Source organism: Suricata suricatta, chromosome 8 (genome assembly GCF_006229205.1).
Source record: "Suricata suricatta isolate VVHF042 chromosome 8, meerkat_22Aug2017_6uvM2_HiC, whole genome shotgun sequence".
Classification (NCBI taxonomy): Eukaryota; Metazoa; Chordata; class Mammalia; order Carnivora; family Herpestidae; genus Suricata; species Suricata suricatta.
In genome coordinates, this window is record NC_043707.1 from 50,813,593 (window position 1) to 50,820,475 (window position 6,883).

The 6,883-nt window shown below is 40.0% G+C and overlaps 1 pseudogene; it reads left to right on the forward strand.

The window, feature by feature from the left end:
* The first annotated feature begins 696 nt into the window (after positions 1-696).
* Positions 697-6,883, forward strand: part of LOC115297605 — an 8,222-nt pseudogene continuing 2,035 nt past the window's right edge.

Below are 6,883 nucleotides of genomic sequence, written 5' to 3' on the forward strand. Positions count from 1 at the left end.
TGATACCTAGTTGTAAATGCAGGATAGAATGAGCCTAGGGTCCTACTACTTTGGCAGTTTCCCAGCATCTGTCCTGCCCTTGCATTGTTCCTTTTAAAAACACTTATTAAAGTATAATTGACAGACAACATTATAGTAACTTCAGGTGTACAAAATAGTGATTTGATATTCATATACATTATAAAATGGTTACTACAATAGGCCTAGTTACCATCTGTCATTTATAAAGTTAATACAATATTATTGACCACATTTCTCATGTTGTATACTACATCCCTGTTATTTATTTTACAGCTGGAAGTTTGCACTTATTAACTTCTCTACCCATTTTTCTCTCCCCCCACCAAGCAACTCCCCTCTAGCAAACACAAATCTGCTTTCTGTACCTATAATTAGGGGTTTTGTTTTGTTTGCTTTATTTTTTATATTTCACATACAAGTGAAGTCATATGGTGTTTGTCTTTCTCTCTCTGCCTTATGTCATTGGTATGACTATAGCTACACCAGCTTTTATTTGGTTCCATTTGTGTGGAATATCTATCTCTATTCCTTCACGTTCAGTCCGTGTGTCCTAACTTCTGAAGTAAGCCTCTTATAGGCAGTATATAGATGTGTCTTGTTCTTTATCCGTCTAGGAACCCTAAATCTTTTAATGGGATAATTTCGTCTATTTACATTTAAAGGAATTATTGATAGATGTGGGCCAACACCACTTCTGCCAACAACCTGTTCAAGGCAATTCAGAGTTCTGTGGGCCCAACCAACCTTAAGTCTGCACATCTTCCAAGTCTACACATCACCTAAAAAAGGACTCACCTCACAAAACTGCCATGGAGGTTAATGAGCTTTCACTCTACTCCATTCCTGAGGGTCAATCCAAATATATAGAGGATAAGATGGTGGAGAAAAAGGGAACACTATTACCTCTGCATGCCTGCAACCATCAAACTGAGAAGAATTAAAACCACAACTTTCTGATCTCCAGGAGTGGAGGTGCGCGCACCTCCTTATTGACAACAGCCTCATGGATGCCTGAGTGAGTAAGAACTGGGAACGGATACTTTGAGGGAAGGAGCGTGTTGGGGCCCAGTAGGCCAAAAAACCTCCCGCAGAGCGACCATTGATGGCACTGCCTCCAGGACACACGAGAGTCTGTATAAGTGACCATTGATGGCACTGCCACCGGGGCACAGGAGAATATATGTAAGTGACTATTGATGGCTATGCCTCCGGGGCACAGGAGAACTATTTGGGAAGTTGTGGAACAAGTCAAAAGACTGTGAAACAACATTTGGCCTCCTGGGCTGCACATATGGCTTCTGTTTAACCTGTCTATGATTTTCTCGTTCCTTTGCAAAAGCGAAAAGGCATATACCTTTAGTTTTGAGTCAACTTGGGTCAGTTAGTGGCGCCAGCTTTCCCTTACATTATTTCTGTTTCCAGCTCATTGCCTGCTGTTGGGGCAAACACAATTCTCTGCCTAAAATTAACTCCTTGAATGATAAGTGTCTTGGCCAGACATAGCTGCTAAAGGGCCTTGAAGAAAAGAAAATTCTTTGAGAGACAGACACCCTTATTCCTGTTTTTTTTACTTCTGTTCTCACTGCTGTTCTCTCTTCTATGATAAAAAATAATCCTTCCCAGAGCATGTTTTTACTCTCTCAAGGACCATAAACTATGTAATCATTAAAAAAAGAAAAAAAATGTGTAATCCCCTATGGCATAAAAGACACTGACTTTCTTGGTAAAGTGTGGCTTTACCACCATTCACGTTGTCTGTCTTTTTTCCTTTGGATATTATGCAGACACCAACCACCTACTCAGGGACCTTTCAACTGAGGTGCGTGGGCTGGTCCCCCGCAGGAGCGCCAGCTCAAAGCGGAGCTAGAAAAGAGAGTGTCCAGAGTTTTAGCCCTGGGCCTGCAGAGAGCGTGTGTCCAGAGGCTGCACAGCACCGTGCAAGGCGGCACGCATGCAGGGCAGCTGTGCAGGGTGGCACAGAATTTTGGCGAGCTGAGCGCGAACGGGCCGTGAAAGACTGCACAAGCGGGCAGCTCAAAACACTGTGTGTGAATCAGCCTGTAGGGCAGTACAGACCTGAGGGGAAGAGGAAAGACTGAAAGGAGACCTCAGCCCGTGGAGCGGCTGAGAGACAAACTTTCCATTTGCAGCCGCTGGGCGCAGGAAGAGAAATGCGACCCCCTCAGCGGGCTTGTTCTCCAGCGGGTCTGGCAGCCCGCCCACCTCAGGTGGAGCCAGGGAAGGGCTGGCTCTCCAATACCCCTGCGCAGTCCTGACCAGAACGCCACCTGGCTGCCAGAGGTTATTTTAATGGTGGTGGAAGCATTAAAGCACGTGGACTAGCATTTGGAGGCCTGGCAGAACTTAGAAAACTGAAACAATTTGACCCGCCCGTGGCATGGGGAGGTTGGACTCAAGAAAGTGGCTGGCAAGGTCTGAGAGGGACTTGCAGTGCTGCCATTCTTCTCCCTGCATCCACTTAAGGCGGTCCCTCGGAGACCAGAGCCTGAGAGCCAAACTACCTACATTGAGCCATGGCTATCTGCCCTGGAGAGCTGGATTCTTCTTTTTGTGCTATTTTTTACTTTTTCTCAATTTTTTCTTTCCTAATTATTTTTAGTGTTAATTTTTAAAATTTTTCCTTTGTTTTCTCCTTTCTATTTTCCTATTTCCTCCTTTTTCTCCCTTTTCCCCTGGAGTCTGGGAAAGACCAATATTTAAGTGCTGCTGTGATTAGATCAGCCCTTACCATCCAGATATTTTTCCTATATCTCATTCTTATCTCTCCTTGCCGCAAGTTTTATGCTCTCAGACTTTCCTTTATCTTTGGCTGTCTCTGTGCCCCTGGCTTCCCTCCTCCCCTCCTTTCTTGTCCTCTCTTTTCTTTCCTGCACCTTTTTTTTCCTTTCCCATTTGGTTTGCTTGTTTACCGGATCTGTCAGTGTGTTTGTGTGCTTGTGTTCCCTATGTGTTTGTCTGTCTGTTTTCCTTTTCAAGGCTACCTCAAGAAACAAGCTAAAGCACACATAGTGGAAAGCCTCAAATATCACTGAGTAAGGAAATATATTAATTACAGGCACAACAAGAGAAACTGAGAGACACCATTAAAAAACATCTCCTGAATCGACAGGCCCTGGAAAGTCAAAGAGCCTCCTTTAATAGTGCAATACTAATAGGCACACAGTGCAGAATGAGCTTTTAAAACTGATGAGAGACAGAAAGCTAGCCAAAATGACAAAATGGAAAAACTCTCCTCTAAAGAAATTCCAGGAAGAAATCAAAGCGACAGAACTGCTCAAAACAGACACAAGCAACATATCTGAACAAGAATTTAAAACCATTATAAAATTAATCGCTGGGCTTAAAAAAAAAGCATAGAAGCTGTCAGAGAAGATATTGATACAAAGACTAGGGACCTTAAAAATAGCTGTAATGAGTTAAAAAAAAAAAGGCTATAAATGAGGTGAATAATAAAATGGAGGCTGCCAGTGCATGGATTGAAGTAGCAGAGAGGAGAATAGATGAATTTAAAGACATAGTTATAAAAAAAAGAGGAAGCCAAGAAAAAGAGAAATTGATACAGGAACACGAAAGGAGAATTCGAGACCTCAGTGATATAATCAAATGGAACAATATCTGTATCATAGGAGTTCCTGAAGAAGAAGAAGAAAGAGAAAAAGGTGCTGAAGGGGTATTGGATCAAATTATAAATGAAAATTTCTCCAATCTGGGGAAAGAGAAAGACATTGAAATTCAAGAGGCATACCGAACTCCCCTAAGATGTAACCTGAACCGACCTTCGGCATGACATACCATAGTGAAACTAGCAAAATATAAGGATAAAGAGAGAATTCTGAAAGCAGCAAGGATAAAAGGGCCTTAACGTACAAAGGGAAACCTATCAGAGTGGTTACAGACCTATCTACTGAAATTTGGCAGGCCAGAATGAAATGGCAGGAAATCTTCAATGTGATGAACAAGAAAAATATGCAACCAAGAATCCTTTAACCAGTGAGGCTGTCATTCAAAATAGAAGGAGAGATAAAGGTGTTCCCAAATAAAACTTGAATGAATTCATCACCACCAAACCAACCTACAAGAAATCCTAAGAGGGAATCTATGAGAGAAATGTAGCAAGGAATTTAAGACACCAGAGACATCAATACAAACATGAACTCTACAGAGAACATATGAATCTAAACACGCATTTTTCAATAATAACACTGAATGTAAATGGACTGAATGCTCCAATCAAATGACACAGAGTAGCAGAATGGACAGAAAACCAAATTCCATCCATTTGCTGTCTACAAGAGACTCACCCTAGACCTTAAGACACTTTCAGACTGAAAGGAAGGGGATGGAGAAATACCTACCATGCGACTGGACACCAAAAGAAAGCTGGAGTAGATATACTTATATCGGATAAACTAGACTTTAAAGTAAAGCCAGTAAAAAAAACATGAAGAAGGACATTATATAATAATTACAGGGTCTCTACATTAGGAAGAACTAACAATTATAAACATCTATGTGCCAAATTCGGGAGCACCCAAATACATAAAACAACTAATCGCAAACAGAAACAATCTCATCCATAAGAATGTGCTAATTGCGGGGGACTTTAATACTCCACTTACAATAATGAATTTGTCAACCAGACAGAAAATCACTAAAGAAACAATGGACCTGAACGACACACTGGAACAGATGGAATTGATAGATATATTTAGAACTCTGCATCCTGAAGCTAGGGAATTCACTTTCTTCTCAAGTGCGCATGGCACATTCTCCAAGATTGATCACATACTGGGTCATAAAACAGCCTTCCATAAATACAAATGAATTGAGATCATACCATGCACACTTTCAGATCACGATGTTATGAAACTTGAAATCAACCACAGGAAAAAGTCTGGAAAACCTCCAAAAATGTGGAGGTTAAAAACCATCCTACTGAAGAATGATTGGGTGAAGCAGGCAGTTACAGAAAAAATTAAAAAGTGTATGGAAACAAATGAAGACAAAAATACAACAATCCAAATGCTCTGGGACACAGCAAAGGCAGTCCTAAGAGGAAACTTTATTGCAGTTCAGTCCTATTTTAACAAATTAGAAAAAGCGCAAACTCAAAATCTAACAGAGCACCTAAGGAAACTAGAAAGGGAGCAGCAAGAGCACCTCAAACCCAGCAGCAGAAGAGAAATAATAAAGATCAGGGCAGAAATAAACAATGTAGAATCCAAACAAGCAGTTGAACACGTCAATGAAACCAAGAGTTGGTTTTTTGAGAAAATAAACAATTGATAAACCTCTAGCAAGGCTCCTCAGAAAGCAAAGAGAGAACACCCAAATAGAGAAAATCATGGATGAAAATGGATCTATTACAACCAAACCCTCAGAAATACAAGCAATCATCAGAGATTACTATGAAAAATTATATGCCAACAAACTGGAAAATCTAGAAGAAATGGGCAAATTCCTAAACACACATGCACGAGAAGACATAGAAAATCTGAACAGACCCATAACCTGTGAAGAAATCGAAATAGTTATCAAAAATCTCCCAAGGAATAAAAGCCCAGGGCCAAATGGATTTCCATGGGAATTCTACCAACATTTAAAACAGAGTTAACACCCATCCTTCTCAAGTTATTCCAAAAAATAGAAATAGAAGGAAGACTTCTGGACTCATTCTACGAAGCAAACATTACCTTGATCCCTAAACCAGACAGAAACCCAACAAAAAAAGAGAACTTCAGGCCAATATCCTTAATGAATACAGATGCAAAAATACTCAACAAGATACTAGCAAATCGAATTCAGCAGCACATAAAAATAATTATTCATCATGATCAAGTAGGATTCATTCCTGGGTTACAGAGCTTGCTCAATGTTCGCAAATCCATCAATGTGATACATCACATTAACGAAAGAAAAGATAAAAATCATATGATCCTGTCAATAGATGCATAAAAAGCATTTGACAAAATAGAACATCCCTTCTTAATGAAAACCCTCAAAAACGTCAGGACAAAAGGAACTTACTTAAATATTACTAAAGCAATCTATGAAAAGCCCAGAGCTAATATCATCCTCGATGGGGAAAAACTCAGAGCTTTCCCCCTGAGATCAGGTACATGACAGGGATGTCCACTCTCACCACTATTGTTTAACATAGTGCTGGCTGGAAGTCCTAGCATCAGTAGTCAGTCAACAAAAGGAAATAAGAGGCATCAGAATTGGCAAAGATGAAGTCAAACTTTCACTTTTTGCAGACGATATGATACTCTACATGGAAAACCTGATAGACCCCACCAGAAGACTTCTAGAACTGATCCATGAATTCAGCAAAGTCGCAGGGTACAAGATCAATGTGCAGAAATTGGTTACATTTTTATACACCAAAAATGAAACAACAGAAAGTGAAATCAGGAAACTGATCCCATTCACAATTGCACGAAAAATCATAAAATACCTTGAAAGAAACCTAACCAAAGTTGTAAAAGGCCTGTATGATGAAAACTATAGAAATCTTATGAAAGAAACTGAAGAAGACACAAAGAAATGGAAAAACATTCTGTGCTCATGGATCAGAAGAATAAACATTGTTAAAGTGTCATTATTACTCAAAGCAATCTACACATTCAATGCAATCCCAATCAAAATTACACCAGCATTCTTCGCAAAGCTAGGGCAAATTATCATAAAATTCATATGGAACCACAAAAAACCCTGAATAGCCAAAGTAATATTGAAGAAGAAAACCAAAACGGGAGGCATCACAATCCCAGACTTTAGTCTTTACTACAAAACTGTCATCATCAAGACAGTATGGTATTGGCACAAAAACAGACACATG